The sequence below is a fragment of the Eptesicus fuscus genome, chromosome 24 (genome assembly GCF_027574615.1).
Source record: "Eptesicus fuscus isolate TK198812 chromosome 24, DD_ASM_mEF_20220401, whole genome shotgun sequence".
In the NCBI taxonomy this organism is placed as follows: domain Eukaryota; kingdom Metazoa; phylum Chordata; class Mammalia; order Chiroptera; family Vespertilionidae; genus Eptesicus; species Eptesicus fuscus.
In genome coordinates, this window is record NC_072496.1 from 9,622,274 (window position 1) to 9,640,405 (window position 18,132).

General features: G+C 47.0%; 1 long non-coding RNA gene across 1 annotated transcript in view; it reads right to left on the reverse strand.

The window, feature by feature from the left end:
• The window catches only part of LOC129148270 (uncharacterized), an 82,145-nt gene that overhangs the window by 49,771 nt on the left and 14,242 nt on the right, over window positions 1-18,132 (reverse strand). The window contains exons 2-3 of the long non-coding RNA XR_008555331.1: window positions 7,201-7,256; window positions 3,883-4,004 (exon numbers count right to left, since the gene is read on the reverse strand). This is a non-coding gene — a long non-coding RNA (uncharacterized LOC129148270). The remainder of the gene's footprint in view (window positions 1-3,882; window positions 4,005-7,200; window positions 7,257-18,132) is intronic.

Genomic DNA, 18,132 nt, shown 5'->3' on the forward strand with positions numbered 1-18,132 from the left:
AAAATAGAAACTTGCTAAATGTCTGACACTAGATTGAGTAAGGAAATTATAATACATAATAAAATATTTAGGAAGCCATTAAAATTACAATTTTGTGAACTTTTAACAATATGAACAATATATATTAATGTTAAGTAAACAATTACTGTATGATATTGTGCATAAGGTATAAATATTCATAACTATAATAACAAATGCTCTAAAATGCTAACTATGGTTTAACCTTTTTGATGGTAAGTCATTCAATGAACATTTACTCTTACTACTTTTATTTTTCTAATATTCTATCTCAAACACAGTTAACATGTATAACTGGGTACTAACAAGTGAACTTGACCATTTTTAAACCTTTCTTTGGATGTCAGTCCACTATTTAGCAGTGTTTTTTCCTGCATAAATCACATCCAGAATGTCCTCCCAAGACTATGTCTCATTAAAATGCTACAAAAACATAGAGACATGAGTGACACAATCTGAGTGCAGGAAACTTCTCCATGTTTGTCATTTCACCCAGTCTTTTTATGTTATCTTCCCTCCCTTTTATTTTACAACATGTTGAGTCACTCGTCTTCATTAAGTTTTCCAAAGAATAAATAGATTTTTCTTAGAAAGAGCTCTTTGCCTCACAAATATTTAGTTAGTTTTCATAATATTTAAGGAACTTATTTTAAACTATGGTTTGGGAGCAGACACAGCTAACTGTGGATATGCCTTGGACTCAGCTGGGTGGGTCAAGGACCCTCAGGCATAAGTAGCCCACGCCTTTAGGAGATCACGTGTAGTGGGCAACATTCAGCGTGTTTACAGGGAAATGAAGAGCACAAATTACTTTGGCCACTGAAGTGGCGGTGTGCTCATCGAATGTTTAGCCCCCTTGCTAGATGCTAGGGACATAAAGATGGGGAAGACTCATGCGCTGTTTAGTTAGCATTCCCGTGACACACAAGACCCAGCTCAAGTCCCTTCATCTGCTCACTCCTATGACTGAGCAACATCTAATCCAGCTGCCTCTGAGAACATTTTACATTGAATTTTCTGTAAGTTGCCCATGCCTGTTGTTAGACTAAGTTTTATTGAGTTCTTTGTTTATTGCTTCATAAGAATTCTTTACGTATTTTGGATATTATTGCTCTTTACTCTGTAATGTTGTAAATAATGTTTCCCCAGGTTTGGGCTTTTGCTATGATTTCTTTTGACCCAGTGGTTATACATTTTGATTTGGTCAAATTTATCCAGTTCCGTTTTATGTCTTGCTTAAGAAAGTTATCTGTATATTCTGCTCCTTAAATACTTCCAACACTTGTATTTTTAACTGTCAGTGCTTTAATTTATCTGTAATTTATTTTTGTGAATTGTGTGAGTCGGTCATCTAACTTTTTATGTTTACAATGGATAGTTAATCTCCCAACACAATTTGTTGATCCATTCTTTCCACATGATCTAAATTTCCACAGTTATTTTGTAAGTAATTTCCATGCATACACTAGTCTGTTTCTCAATTCTCTCCACTGTTTCACTAATCCATTCTTTCCTGAAACAATCCCATGGTGTTTTAATTACTAAGATTTTAAAAAACATTCTGACATCTGGTAGCAGAAGCTGCTGTCCTTACTCCCAAAGTCTTCTACTTAAAATAAATATATTGGTTTTTCTTTTACATCTTCTTTCTTTCAGATGAATTATAGAGTTAGCTTATTGAATATCATTTTACAAACCCTATTAACATATTAATTAGTGTTGCCTTGAATTTAAGGAAAATTTGGAGAGTACTGTCAGCATTTAAACAGCAAATTATTCCATGTAATCATAATTTTTAAGAGTATAGGTAAACAATTTTCATATTAAAGACTACCAGTACTTATGATCAGGTTTATATTTGTATTCTTCTACTATGTACTCCACCTTTCGGTACATTTTTCAACACAGTTCTACCAGCTTTATCACCCATAAAATCTACACTAATAAAAGAGTAAGATGAAAATTGACCATACCTTCGTGATGCCCACCAGCCAATCAGGAGTGAGCATGCAAATTAACCCAACAAAGATGGTGGGTTAGTTTGCAAACACAGGCACTGAGCGGCTGGGGGCGGGACAGGACACTTGCGTCATCGCCATGGTGATGACGCAGGCGTTCCACACCGCCCCAGCTGCTCTGGGCCTCTGGGCAATGTGGGAAGGTGGAAAGGCAGCTCTGGGCCTGAGCGAAGGCGGTGCTGGCAGCCAGGGGAAGGAAGGCCCATTCTTGCACGAATCTTCATGCATTGGGCCTCTAGTCAATTATAATGAAACTTTACTAATTCAGGGAATGCCAAATCAGCTTCAAAACTCATCTACATTCTGTTGTTGGCCCAATGCTTAACAAACTATCTGTACTCTCAGCTTACTGGGTGCTAACTTCATAGACATATGTTTACCAGCCTGTATGGGCAAAACATATTCACCTAGACTTCACTCTCTTAGGATTTTGTGATGCTGGACTAATGATTCACTTTTGCCTTCCTTCCTTAGAAATAAAGGTTTACTTAGCAAATTTATGATGTAAATAGGCAGTGAGTAACTTTAAGCTCCTTTGAACACCTTTTTAAAGGGGTTTTAGCAAATTAATCTTATGCAAATGGTGATGCTGATGCTTGTGCTGCTAATCCGTTCATTAAAGCGAGAGGGAGCAAACTTTATTTTGGCAATTAGTTGGAGTGACTCTGTGTATTAAAATGCACTAAACTGCATTTCTTGTCAAGTGTGCTACCAGTATAAACCTAGACTTTTCACCAATTCAGGCTTTCCCCCATTCTGTAGTATGAGGTCACGACTTTCCACTTTTGCCCTCGGTAGTTGGGGGCAGGTTGTGTGGCTGGGAACCACTCACAAAAAGTACCACTGGTTCTTTGACCTCAGGGACTATATATACTTGGTCAGCTCATATCTGAACCTGAACATGTACGTGGTCAGCTCAGACCTCACCTGGGAGGAAGAGCACTGTAGCCTTCTGACCCATGGACACAGGGAGACTGCACCGGTCTGTCTTTCAAAGACAGAGAAGAATTGCCATTACTTAACAGGACGATGACGTGTCCTGATCTGTTATGGAATGTCAGGCTGCCATTGCACTCAGCTTCTTTCCCTGCTCTAGAAATGCCACATTTTCTGATAGTGTTTGCAACCAGAGACATAGCAGGTGGCAACTATCGATGTGCCCTTTCAGGTTATCTCCAGGACACGGAGTGCATTTAGAGGGATCAAGTTGACATTTGTGGTTATGATCATTCATATTCTCGTCATCTGCCCATTGATCTAAGACACTGGTCACATCAATATCTAGAAGCCCAGTGACAAATGTGACATCTGAATGATAGGCAAAAGCGCAAGTGAATTTGCCATTTATTATTATAATTATTGTTGAGTCAATTTTCCTTTTCCCAATTATGGGGGCGACGTTAGGATAGTGAGCTGTCAAAAGGAAAGATATGGCTGCCTAATGTCATGGCGAGCTGTAGAAAATATTTTGATGTAGAAAAAGGTTGCCTAAAAGCATCCATATTTGCCTCATTCTCTACTATTTACTCCTTAACCTAATTTTTAAAATGACTAAACTTATATTTTTGGAGGTGTTGGTCACACTGGACCAGATGCTTCATATACTTTATTCCTTTTTATGCCCAGGTGTATTTGTCATCTATTGCTGTGTAACAAATGATACCCAATGAAATGGCTTTAACAAACACACCTTCATTATTAATCAGCATCTGGGGTCAGAAATCTTGATACAACTGACTTCCCAGGATTTCTCAAAAGGTTGCAGTCAAGATGTCAGCCCAGGGTCTCTCCCAAGGCTATACTCAGGGAAACAACTTGGGGCAGATTTGCTCCCAAGAAAACTCACATGGATGTTGGCTGGTCTCAGATCCCTACTGGCTGTTGGCTGGAGACTTCGGTTCCTCTGTCCATGGGCCTCTCCACAGTGCAGCTCACAGCTTGACCCTTGGTTTCCCTTAAAATAGTGAGCTAGCAAGAGAATGAAGAGAGAGCTCTTGAGATGGAAGCAATGGTCTTTGTGCCCTGATCTCAGAGTGACATCTCATAACTTTGCTAAAAGTAAATCACTAGGTCCAGCCCACACTGAAGGGAAGGGGATTACACCCAAATTGAATACCATGAGGCAAAGATCATTCTGGGCCATCTGAAAGGCTGCCGGCTACCCCAGGGCAAATAGAGAGGGTACGTTTCCTATTCCTTATCTGTTTTGGAGACAAGGCAACTGAGATGTACAGAGTTACTTGTATAAGAACACATTGCTACTATGGTAGGGCAGACATCTGAATCATATCATTCTGCTGCTCCCCATGCCGTTAACCAATACATAATACTGCCTCTCCAGATTAGGGGCGTATTACGTAGCCTCAGATGTGCCAGAAGTCAAGTTTTACTGTCTCAGGTATGAACCTGTACCTGAATATGTACTTGGTCAGCTCAGAACTCATCTGAGGTAAAATAAACACATTCTGGCTGCTAAGACTTACTCCCAGGACTAAAGCACTGAAGTTTATAAATAAACCCTTTAGGGTCTGACATAGCTGGTTTTGCTCAACTACTGGCTTTATTGTTAATTATTTCTGTGAATTTATTCATAATTGTTAATATCATTGAACTTTTCTAATTTATCAAACTGGAATAAAATCACCTATTTCATATCACCTATTTCATAGAACTCATTATGATCGAAAGAGAAAATAAGTATAATATACGTAACCTATATCACCTAATATACATACTATGTATATAGTATGTGATATATCACACTGAGTGGGCAAATTATTATGATCTCTGAATGCATAATAATCTGGCCACTCAGTGTATATCCTATATAATAAAATGCTAATATGCAAATTGTCCCCTCGACCAGGAGTTCGACTAGCAGGCAGGCTGGCCAACAGCCCATGTCCCCTCCCCCTGGCCAGACTGGCCAGACCCCACCCATGCACGAATTCATGCACTGGGCCTCTAATACATACACACACACACACACACACACACACACACACACACACACTCTCTGAGTGGCCAGATTATTATGCGTTCAGAGATCATAATAATCTGGCTACTCAGTGTATATATGTATGTGTATATCCTATCTAATAAAGAGGAAATATGCTAATTGACTGTTATGCCCTCACAAAGATGGTGACACCCACAGCCAATAAAGAGGGAATATGCTAATTAACTGTCACGCCCTCAAAAAGATGGCGGTGCCCAGTCCCCTCAGCCCTGCTGGGGCAGCAGGCGCAGCACAGCTGGGCCTGTCCCCAGGCAGGTCTAGCCGCTCCGCACACATGCCTCTGAAGTCCTGAAGTCCCCTCAGCTCCCCAGCCGCCCAGGGCTGGCCCAAGGCTCAGGCAAGCCTCAGATGGCGGCTGCCCAGCCGCCCAGGACCACCTGAGGCTCAGGTAACCAGGGCCAGCCGAGGTTTGCGCTGCCAGCAGTGGCAGCAGCAGAGGTGTGATGGGGGCGTTGCCTTCCCCTGATCGCCAGGTGGCCTCCTGCCCCTGAGGGCTCCCAGACTGTGAGAGAGGGCAGGCCAGGCTGAGGGACACCCCTTCAGTACATGAATTTTCATGCACCGGGCCTCTAGTATATATATATGTATGTGTGTGTGTGTATACACACACACACACACACACACACACACACACACACATACATACATATAGAGTATATATGGGGGTTGGGGTATATATATTTACCCCAAACCTTCACTCATAGAGACATAAGCTAGGGCACCAGCTGAGGAGAGAGTGGAAGACTATGGTAGGATCAGTTGGGCCATATATAAGGGTTGGTACCTGAGGATGATAAAGGTGCTTTGGATGGGAAATTAATTTTAATATCAGATTTTTTCTGTCTGCCTCTCTTCTATTTACACCTCTGAATTGAATAGCATGGCTTGAACACTACTGTAATTAAGACAAAAACACGTCCTATCCCACCATACTTTCCTCATGTCTTCCCCAGACTCCTATTATCTTGAATTCACTTCTGGTCCTTACTGAACCCATAAAACCCAGTTCTTTGAGGTGCAATTTTGCTGTCCCCAATGTCATAACTCACGCCAGAGGCCAGACTCACAAGACACCAAAAGGGGTGGAAGTGAATGGATGCAGAGGACAATTTCTGTGTCCTCTTTGTAGAACGTTTTTGTAAGCACAGACATTTCTTGGAGGTAGTCTGTTACAGAAAAATCTCAGCCAAACTTTTGATAAAATGTGTTTTGTTCCGCAGCTTATCTAAAAATGTGAACGTTGTTGGTATTGGATGGTTTCACACACTCAAGGGTTAAGAGATTAGCTGCTATGTATCCTTGGGCAGATTATGATCATTGATTTTTTTCCCCTTAAGCTGGTTTTTTAAGAGGAACGGTGGCAGGCTCCATTGCTCCCACAGACGTATGGACAAAAGACACCCTGTGCGTGATTGAATAGAACTTGAGTACTAACTCCTGTCTTTAAACTCTCATGAATATAATGCTAATTAGATTAGATTGTCTGAACTTTATAAAGCAACCACTATGTACAAGAATTTAGGTAAATATTTCCATCTCTATTATTTAATACTCACATCACCACTACAAATCATTATTAATCATTATCATTTGCTAAATTCAGTGGATAAACTTAAGAAGGCTAAGTGATTTCCCCAAGGTTATATAGATAGTAATTCAAAGAGCCAAGATTAGCACTCACATCTTCTCACTCCAAGTAAAAAGCTCTTTTGGTTCTATGTCAAACATGGATAGAAAGTGTGGCCACATGTTTTAATGTCTGCCATTAATTACATAGGATAATTATAGTTCTGATGACATTGGTTCTTCATTCATATTCCAAGGAAGTACTTTCAAGGGTTTTACTGTTCTGCAGGAGAGCAACAGGAACTTCTATTTTAACCACTTGTATACCATAAGCTTCTATAAACGCAGGTGGCGGGGCGGGCCTTTTAAAATTACATTCAAAATATCATGGCAGTTAACTGGTTAAATTTAAAATACTCTGCCAATTTCCTTACCCAAATTGCCTGCCATTAGAACCACAAGATTAGCATTTGAGGATGAGGTGCTCTCTAGCATTGAAACTGGTCATGGCTGAGAAAAAGAAAACACAGGCAACTCTTGACTAACTAAGGTAATAGGGGACAGGACATGTGTGCATACCTGAGGTCTGCAGTGAATCCTTGTTCTGAATTCTAGCCTGTATTTTCAAACTTTTTCTAAAAAAAATAAAATAAAATAAATTCAATCTAATATTTCCTGAGTTCCACTAGGAAGAAGCAAAATTAAACTGTATCAGGTAGAATGAGGTTCATCTATGATAAAGGATAATCCCCAAATGGTAAGTCAAGTGGATAAATTCTCTGCCCTGTAAAATCAAAGTAGAGCCCAAAGGCACTACATTCTCTATACTACTCAAGAGTGGGAAGAAATTACTCCATGATTTGACTTACATACAATCAATTCTCGATTAGCTAAACCAGGGAGGTATAAGGGCATGGACAACCACAGATTACATTAATTAAAAACCTCTCATATTTAGTTTTGACACTATTGCACATTTTGTGCAACAATGATTTCTGCATAATTGTATATTTTTCTGTTAAAAAATGACACATCTGTATATTCTGATGATTCATATTCCATCTGGAAAAAAAAAAAAGCTCAATCTAAAGAAACCAACATAGAAATGGTGGTGGGTAACCCACATGCAGATAATTGAGAATGTCATTTTGTCTACCACCTTTTTTATAGATTTTTAAAAATTGATTTGAGAGAGAGAGGATGGGAGAGAGATAGGAACATCAAACGGCTGCCTCCTGCATGCTCCCTGCTGGGGATCGAGCATGCATGTGCCCTGACTGGGAATCCAACCATTGACCTCTTGGTGCATGGGTCCATGCTCAACTACTGAGCCACACGAGCCACGCTGTCTACCATCTTTCATCAAAAAGGACTTGCAGCCATTTACAAAAGTACATATGACACCATGTAATTTAGCATTTATCATATTTGTTCCATCAAAGCCTCATGCCAGGGTAGCTCACACATTTAGTTAGGGGTATTTGTTTTTGGAAAGTTTGTGGCTATCCTATATAATAAAAGCCTAATATGCAAATAAACTGAACGGCTGAGTGACTGATTGCTATGATGCGCACTGATCACCAGGGGGCAGACGCTCAATGTAGGAGCTGTCCCCAGCCCGCAGGCCCCAGGCCAGCCCCGTCAGAGGAAGACAACTGGCGGCAGGGGGCGGGGCTGGCAATCAGGCATCATCAGGCTGGCCAAGGCAGGTGCCAGCAGGCCCCCCCACACACACACACAATTGCTCTGCCAGTTGCCCCACGGATCGGCCCTGATCGCTGGCCAGGCCTAAGGACCCTACCTGTGCATAATTTTGTGCACCGGGCCTCTAGTTCAAGATAAGTTCCTAGTATGTGTAAAACTTTTACAAATAAAGACAATAACAGCTCCCCCATGTTATTCATAAAACACCACAGTTCTTGCGTAAGAGACTGACAGCAGCTGTCAGAACACAGTTTCTTTGAAATGCTTTATAAATACCATCAAAAGAGCTAGATTGTTCTTTAACAGCCTTGTTATCCTAATGAAATCACTCAGCTTCCTACTCTTTGCTCCAGACACCACCAAGGCTGGGCAAAGGAAGCCCCATCTCCCCAAATGACTCTAAACACCAAGTTTGGATGACAGATTAATGATTGGATCTGCTTCCCCATTAATTTATTTGCAGGAGACACCTGTGCCAATAACCTCGTTCGGGTTTGGAGCTTGTCCCTAGAAAGGCATGCTTTCCTCTCTCTGAATCTGCTTCCCATAATTCTTAATTACTTTCTCTTGCCTGGTGGGGAAAAGGCACATGACATGGAAAATTTTATAGGGTCTAATCATTAACCAACTCTGTTCTTGAGTGGAGTTACGAGTATCAGAGAAAACGGCCTGTCTCAATCCTCCTAGCTACTTTCTAAACCCATTGGCCAAAGGAATTTTCCATGGGCATTTTCTGCTTGAGAGTCGTTCCCTCGAAGATAGCAGCAAACACTTTCAGAACATTTAGCTTGAGTCAGGCACTTCTCTGGGCCCTTTATGCAGAATTCATTTATTCCCTCAGCAACTCCATGAGGAAAATTATTGTCATTCTTGTAATTTTACAGATGAGAATACTGAGTTACGGAGAGATGTCACTTGGCCCGATGGTAGAGCCAGGATTCAAAGCGAAGGTGCCCGGCTCTTACAACCATGCCCTCCCTCCTCTAGAAAAGGTACATTGTGGAAGAGAAACACAACTTTTGAACTTAACCTTCTTTGCTTTTGAACATTTATCCAAACTGTATTGGAGTTAGAGGGAGTCTGAGCTATCTCTTCAGCATCACAAAACCAAATTGATCATCGGTAGAGTAAATATTCCAATATCATTCCAGCAGCTGACAGTCTGTGTATTTAGCTCTCACCTTCTAGTCCTGTGAGTCTCAATCTTGGCTGCACACTGCAATTACCTCGAGAATGATATAGAATCCTGATGCCATATTTCTCTCTCTCTCTCTCTCTCCCTCCCATTATCTCTATCTATTCTAAATCTCTATCTATCTATTCATCCATCCACTCACCCATTCATCCCTCTACACACCTTATCATATACTATCTCTATCCCTATTATCTATCTCTATGTATCCTATCTATCTTACTGTGAGTCTATCTATCTATCTATCTATCTATCTATCTATCTATCATCTATCTATCTATCATTATGATATAATGCCAGATAATGCTAATGCTATGAAGAATGCTAAAAGCAGGAACAAGAGTCGGGGTTGTTGGAGAGAATGTTATTTTAAAGAGGATGTCACTTCTCTGGAGATGACATTTGAGCAGAACCTTGACTGAAGTGAGGGAGCAAGTCTTGCTGATATCTGAAACTGTTTCAGGCAGAAGAAACTTCAAGTGCAAAGGCCTGGAGATGGGGCAAGGCCCGCTCACTTTGAAGAACCAGGAGCTCAGGGCTGGAGTGCCTTTGTGAGGTGGAGCAGGTGAGGTTGTAGAGGTGGTCAGGCACCAGATGGTGTGAGGCCTTGCAGATCATGGGGAGGAGTTTGGAATTTGTTCTGAGTGTATAGAAAGGCCCTTGGACTATACTGAGCATTAGAGTGATGTGAACATACTTATATTTTTAAAAGGTCACCCTGTCCATATGTGGAAAGTGATGTGGAAGGAACAAGTATAGAAGATTGGGGACTAGTCAAGAGCCATATGTAGTCTTCTGTAAGAAAGAGGCCATTGGCTTAGGCTGCGGAGTGAGCTGGGGAGGAAGGACAAAAGATATGGGACTTGTTGATAGATTGGACTTGGAGCAAGAGGGAAAATGAGGGGTCATGAATGATTCCCAGATTTCATGCCAGAAAAATTGGATAATACCATTCATAGAGGTTAAAAAATAAAGAAGACTTGAGAGAAACCAAGATGGCGGCATAGGTGAAACACCTAACCTGCAGCCGGGCACAACAATTTCAAAGGCACAACTAGAGGTCAGAACGGACATCGTCCAGAACCACAGGAGAGCTGGCAGACTGAAATGCCCACAGCTGGGGGGAAGGAGAAGGACACGGGGACAATCGGGGGAGCCGTAAAAGCCTGAGGTATGGAGAAACTGGCGGAGACACGAGCACGCGCGCCTGCGGGGAGGATGGAGCCGGAGAGGAAGGGGCGGCTGACGGCCTGGCCGGCGTTCACTGGCAGGAAGGAGATAAAGGCTCCGGAGTGCGCTGAGCACCGGCTCCGATTGCACTGAGCGCCAGTTCCGGGCGAAACCCTGGGAAGCCAGGCGCAGGCTGGGGGAATGAATCTGGGCTGTGGGGCGCAGGCACAGAGGAGCGGGGGAAGGCAGAGCTCCAGAGGCGCGCACGGGAAGGGGCGCAAAGGACGGACTGTTGCCTGCGCCACTGAACTGCCCTAGCGGGAAGGAGACATAAGCTCAGGACCGTGCTGAACCCCAGTTCCGACTGCACTGAACCCCAGTTCTGGACGAAACCCTGGGAAGCCAGGCGCACGCTGGGGGAATGAGTTTGGGCTGTGGTGGCGGAGGCACAGAGAAGCAGCGGCTCCAGACGCGCGCACTGGAAGGTGCGCAGAGGACGGACTTTTGCCTGCGCCACTGAGTGGCCCTGCTGGGAAGGAGACAGGGACGCCAGACTGCGCTGAGACCCAGTTCCAACTACACTGAAACCCAGTTCCAGGCGAGAATCTGGGAGTCCAGATTCATTAGGGGAGGGACTGGACTGTTTGGCAGTGGGCGAAACTCCAGGGCACGTTTCTTTCAGAGGTGTTTGCAAGGAATACAGAGGGACACAGACACAGGAGCCTCATAGGGCGGGGCTGACAGGAAGCCAAGGTTGTAGGCTCCACCCTGTAGCTCCGCCCCAGCCAAGCTGAGCAGAAGCTTTTTCCTGCTGAGTGCCTCAGGTAGTGGCTGACCCACACTGCATTGGAGACCCAGAAACGAGGGCATCTAGTGGTTGGTGGGAGATGACACCAGATTTCAATCACTTGCATAAGGGAGGCATTCTAGAGGCAGACTCAGTGAGCGCCAAGGCATTGCTGCATCAAGACCCGGCCCACAAACATGTCTCCTGCACAGCAACTCTTCCTATATAGACAAAGAGGGTCCTCACGGCCAATTGGCCTGGAGGACAATTCCTCCCAGTGACACCAACAACAATCAAGACTTAACTGTACAAAGGAGGACCAAGATGGAGACATAGGGCGGCAGCCTGATCGTTGCCTACCACAACAATATTGAGACTACGACGGGAGAGCAGAGCAGACACCAGCCAGAAAGACCGGGGGGCTGGCTGAGCAGATGCTCTACAACTAGAATAAAAGAGAGGGGTACGCAGGATGATGCGGATGCCGGTGACCCAAAGTCCACACTTTAAGAACTATGGCTCAGGCGACACAATGGTGGCCTGGAACGTGCTCGGCGCAGTTCCCCCGGCGGTCTCCGGCTGAGGGGACGGCTCCACTCGCTGCCGAGCACGGACAGACGAGCCCCTGGGAGACATGGGGTGGGAGACTCCGTGCTTGCTGACCTCCGAGTCCTTCAAGAATCTCAATGCCCCGAAGTGGCCAGGTGCGCACGCTCAGCGACTGGCCACCGTTGCAGACCCAAGGGCCGACGCAGCGACACCGGACCAGCCCACCGCCGGGCACCGGGCACACCGGAGCCTTGCAGAGCCCGCCGCCCAACGAGTTCTGCGGCAGCCGCCCTGGAGCTCTGAGAAAATGACCGAAGGAATTGCTGAGAGGGAATTGACCAACAGGAATTGGGATCAAGAAGACGAAACCCCGCTGAGACCCGAATCCAGGCGAGCCTGCGAGCCTCTGGGCTCAGATGTGGTCACACGCCTCTGGGTCTAGGTGAGGCCTCACGCCCCTGGGTTTGGGTGAGGCCACGCGCCCCTGGGTCCAGGTGAAGCTGGATTCCGGGTTCGGGTGAGGCCATGTGCCCCTGGGTCCGGGCGAATCTGAACCCTGGGTCCGGGTGAGGCCGTGGGCCCCTGGATCCGGGTGAGACCACGCGACCAGGGGTCTGAGAGAGGTAACGCGCCCCTGGGTCCGGGTGGCTTCGTGCACCTAGGTCCAGGTGAGGCCACGTGCCCCTGGGTCTGAGAGAGGCCACGCACCCCTAGGTTCGGGCGAGACCATGTGTCCCTGGATCCGGGTGGGGCCTCGTGCACCTAGGCCCGGGTGGGGCCGCGTGCCCCTGGGTCTGGGGGAGGCCAGGCGTCCCTGGGTCCGGGTGAGACCGTGTGTCCCTGGATCTGGGTGAGGCCTCGTGCGCCTAGGCCCGGGTGAGGCCACGTGCCCCTGGGTCTGGGGGAGGCCAGGTGTCCCTGGGTCCGGGTGAGACCGTGTGTCCCTGGATCTGGGTGAGACCTCGTGCACCTAGGCATGGGTGAGGTCACGTGCCCCAGGGTCTGAGAGGCCAAGCGTCCCTCGGTCCGGGTGAGACCATGTGTCCCTGGATCCGGGTGAGGCCGCGTGCACCTAGACCCGGGTGAGCCCAAGTGGCCCTGGGTCTGGGAGAGGCCAAGCGTCCCTGGGTCCGGGTGCGACCATGTGTCCCTGGAGCCGGATGAGGCCTCGTGCACCTAGGCCCGGGCGAGGCCACGTGCCCCTGGGTCTGGGAGAGGCCAAGCGTCCCTGGGTCCGGGTGAGACCATGCGTCCCTGGATCCGGGTGAGGCCTTGTGCACCTAGGCCCGGGTGAGCCCAAGTGGCCCTGGGTCTGGGAGAGGCCAAGCGTCCCTCGGTCCGGGTGAGACCATGTGTCCCTGGATCCGGGTGAGGCCTCGTGCACCTAGGCCCGGGTGAGCCCAAGTGGCCCTGGGTCTGGGAGAGGCCAAGCGTCCCTCGGTCCGGGTGAGACCCTGTGTCCCTGGATCCGGGTGAGGCCTCGTGCGCCTAGGCCCGGGTGGGGCCGCGTGCCCCTGGGTCTGGGGGAGGCCAGGCGTCCCTGGGTCCGGGTGAGACCGTGTGTCCCTGGATCTGGGTGAGGCCTCGTGCGCCTAGGCCCGGGTGAGGCCACGTGCCCCTGGGTCTGGGGGAGGCCAGGTGTCCCTGGGTCCGGGTGAGACCGTGTGTCCCTGGATCTGGGTGAGACCTCGTGCACCTAGGCATGGGTGAGGTCACGTGCCCCAGGGTCTGAGAGGCCAAGCGTCCCTCGGTCCGGGTGAGACCATGTGTCCCTGGATCCGGGTGAGGCCGCGTGCACCTAGACCCGGGTGAGCCCAAGTGGCCCTGGGTCTGGGAGAGGCCAAGCGTCCCTGGGTCCGGGTGCGACCATGTGTCCCTGGAGCCGGATGAGGCCTCGTGCACCTAGGCCCGGGCGAGGCCACGTGCCCCTGGGTCTGGGAGAGGCCAAGCGTCCCTGGGTCCGGGTGAGACCATGCGTCCCTGGATCCGGGTGAGGCCTTGTGCACCTAGGCCCGGGTGAGCCCAAGTGGCCCTGGGTCTGGGAGAGGCCAAGCGTCCCTCGGTCCGGGTGAGACCATGTGTCCCTGGATCCGGGTGAGGCCTCGTGCACCTAGGCCCGGGTGAGCCCAAGTGGCCCTGGGTCTGGGAGAGGCCAAGCGTCCCTCGGTCCGGGTGAGACCATGTGTCCCTGGATCCGGGTGAGGCCTCGTGCACCTAGGCCCGGGTGAGCCCAAGTGGCCCTGGGTCTGGGAGAGGCCAAGCGTCCCAGGGTCCGGGTGAGACCATGCGTCCCTGGATCCGGATGAGGCCTCGTGCACCTAGGCCCGGGTGAGCCCAAGTGGCCCTGGGTCTGGGAGAGGCCAAGCGTCCCTGGGTCCGGGTGAGACCATGTGTCCCTGGATCCGGGTGAGGCCACGTGCACCTAGGCCCGGGTGAGGCCACGTGCCCCTGGGTCTGGGAGAGGCCAAGCGTCCCTGGGCCCGGGTGAGACCATGCGTCCCTGGATCCGGTTGAGGCCTCGTGCACCTAGGCCCGGGTGAGCCCAAGTGGCCCTGGGTCTGGGAGAGGCCAAGCGTCCCTGGGTCCGGGTGTGACCATGTGTCCCTGGAGCCGGATGAGGCCTCGTGCACCTAGGCCCGGGCGAGGCCACGTGCCCCTGGGTCTGGGAGAGGCTAAGCGTCCCTGGGTCCGGGGGAGACCATGCGTCTCTGGATCCGGATGAGGCCTCGTGCACCTAGGCCCGGGTGAGCCCAAGTGGCCCTGGGTCTGGGAGAGGCCAAGCGTCCCTGGGTCCGGGCGAGACCATGCGTCCCTGGATCCGGATGAGGCCTCGTGCACCTAGGCCCGGGTGAGCCCAAGTGGCCCTGGGTCTGGGAGAGGGCAAGCATCCCTGGGTCCGGGAGAGACCATGTGTCCCTGGAACCAGGTGAGGCCTTGTGCAACTAAGCCCGGGTGAGGCCACGTGCCCCTGGGTCTGGGAGAGGCCAAGCGTCCCTGGGTACGGGTGAAGCCAGATCCTGGGTCCGGGTGAGGCCGTGTGCCCCTGGATCCATCCGGGTGAGGCTGGGTCCCAGGCCCGGGTGAGACCACGCGCCCCTTGGGTAGGGGTGAGGCCACGTGCCCCTTAGTCCGGGTGACGCCGTGCCCCTGGGTTCGGCCGAGACCAAACCAGAGGGAGTCGGACCTCCATTACCACCATTTGTCCACCATCCAGAGCTGAGGGGTCAGTGCTGACATGTACACATAAGGAACTACTGGACATTGAAATTGAGTCTCAAAAGAACTGTTGGTCCAGGGGGAAGCTCGCTACAGATTGATTCATTTGCCTGTCAGCATAACTATTATTGCTCGTCTCACATTCAGTTCTTATTAGTATATATCTAGTGACATATGATCTCGCTCATCTAGGGGAAATGATGAACAACATAGACTGAGGAACAAGAACAGAACCAGAAGCAAGGAGGCATCGATCGGACTATCGGGCCTCAGAGGGAAGATAGGGGAGGGGAGGGGGAGGGTGGGGGGAGGGGGAGAGTTCAACCAAAGGACCTGTATGCATGCATATAAGCCTATCCAACGGTTAAGCTCAACAGGGGATTGGGGCATGCGTGGGGAGAGGGGTGGGATGGGAATGGGGGGATGAGGACAAATATGTGACACCTTAATCAATAAAGAAATTAAAAAAAAAAAAAAAAACAAAAAAAAAAAACAAAAGAGTACAGAATGAGAAGGAGGAAAAGGAATGACTACTATGGAGAAATTTGACAAACAATACTTCAGCCAGGTGATCAAGATTAACATCAACATGGTAAGTCATGTTGATGGTATGTACTCTTGATAAAATGGGAGGAGAATGGCCCTTTATCTCTGTAGTCTTGCCCCCAGGACCCATAACTCCATTCTAATCATCAGAAAACATCAGACAAATCCAAATTAAGGAGCATTACTCAAAATACCTGACCAGTACTCCTCAAAACAAAGTCACCAAAAACAAAAACAATGCCTGAGAAACTGTGACAACCAAGAAGAGCCAAAAGAGGCATGATGACTACATGTACTGTAGTATTTTGGATGGGATCTGGGAACAGAAAAAGCACATTAGGTAAAACTAAGGAAATGTGAATAAAGTATGGATTTCAGTTCGTAATAATGTATCAACAATGACTAGTTGTTACAAATGTACCATACTAATGTAAGTTTTTAGTAATATGCTAAAAGGTGTGTGGGATATGTGGGAGCTTTTTGTACTGTCGTTGCAATTTTTATGTAAATCTACTCTATAATTAAAACGTTTATTTAAAAAAAAAAAATAAAAAATAAAAAAAAATAAAGAAGACTTGAGAGCAGGATGATTCTGGAGTTGGAACAGAAATCAAGAGCTCTGTTTAAGACAGTAAGTTTGATTTTCCTTTTCCACATCCATATGGGACTGTCAAGTGGAGAGTTTAAAAATCAATGGGGGGTTATTTTTCTTTCTTTCTTTTTTGTGTGTGTACATTTGAAAGTGTCAATAAAAGCGTCTCCTTAAAAAAATTAAGCCTGGAGCTCATGAAAGATATCAAGCATAGAGATATAAATCTGGAATTCACCAGCATACAAATAAGTGATTTCTGAATTCTTTACAAACCACTCATAATATTTTCAAAAATACATTAACTGCTTACCTATTTTGCTTATGTGCCTTAATCAAACTTAAATGTGACCAAAAACATTGTGAACCATTTGTAGGCACCTAGATTCTCCTTGGCCCACACCAACATGGAAGTAAATCGATTTATTTCCCATTCAAATCCCCACCCATTTTTTTCCCATTTCAAATTCAAATTATTTTCTCCTCTCCTCTTAGCTTTACTAGACGATTCCCACTCCCCACAAGCCAAATAATTTCAGGAGGGGATTTTCTTTTACAAAGACACTAAAATCCTTCAGTGTGAGTTGAGCTATGAATGCCTAGGGATCGGGGTGGTTCAGTGAGCTAATGACTGCCTCCTCACCTCTGGGATCCATGTTCTAATATAGCCTTTGATTAAAGTGGCTCTAAATCTTCCTGATGATCCTTGCCCTTATTATAAAGTGTGCGCCATGCTAATTTGTGTGCAGATACTTGAAGAAGTTTTTTTTATCTTTCCTGCAACTGCCTGCCCATGGAACTCTCATTAGACTCGCTTTCTTACAGCTTCTACATGTGAGTGCATATGTGAGAATGGCTTGATGAGAAACAGAGATCTGGCACTCATGTGTTTAATGTAAGGCTTGTGGGTGGAAATGTATGTTGTTCTCAAAAATTTCAAGGACCATCTTGGCTTCACTCCACCTTCTCCTCCTCCTCCATCTTCAGAAAATGGTTGTATAAATTTTTTAAAAATATATTTTTATTGATTTCAGAGAGGAAGGGAGAGGGAGAGAGATAGAAACATCAATGATGAGAGAGAATCACTGATTGGCTGCCTCCTGCATGCTCCCTACTGGGGATGGAATCTGCAACCCAGGCATGTGCCCTGACCAGGAATTGACCCATGACCTCCTGGTTCATAGGTCGATGTTCAACCACTGAGCCACACTGGCCGGGCTTTAATTTTTTTTTTAACCTTTAGACTCTGATCCTAACCAAAAGAAATGATCAGATTCTTTAGTCATTTTTCTGTCAGCTCAGAACCAAAAAGATTTCCTCACCATGTTTATTTTCCCTTCTCTGATTTGTTAAAAATTCTCCCTTTTTCCCCACAAATACAAATCCCACCCAATTTTTAAGATTCAACTCAATGAATCTTTCCTCATGGAATTTTTCTGGAAAACTCCAGAATTTGCTAATTTTTTCTCTGAACTCCTGCAATATTTATATTCTAATCCCACTAAATGTCGTCAAACAGTGCTAGCCTCTGAGAATATGGTGTATGTTACATTGCTTGGTATTCTCTGGTGTTTTGACCTGGATTGCACACAGAAAACACATACTTGTGGATTTCATGTAAGACTAAGTGCTTCAATCTGGTTATACTGAAAAAGCACCTGACATTAGAATTTCTTTGATAATTTCTACACAAAGAGAACCAAAATCCAACTTTCTGAGTTATATACAGCTTCAAAGAGTTGTGTGTGTGTGTGTGTG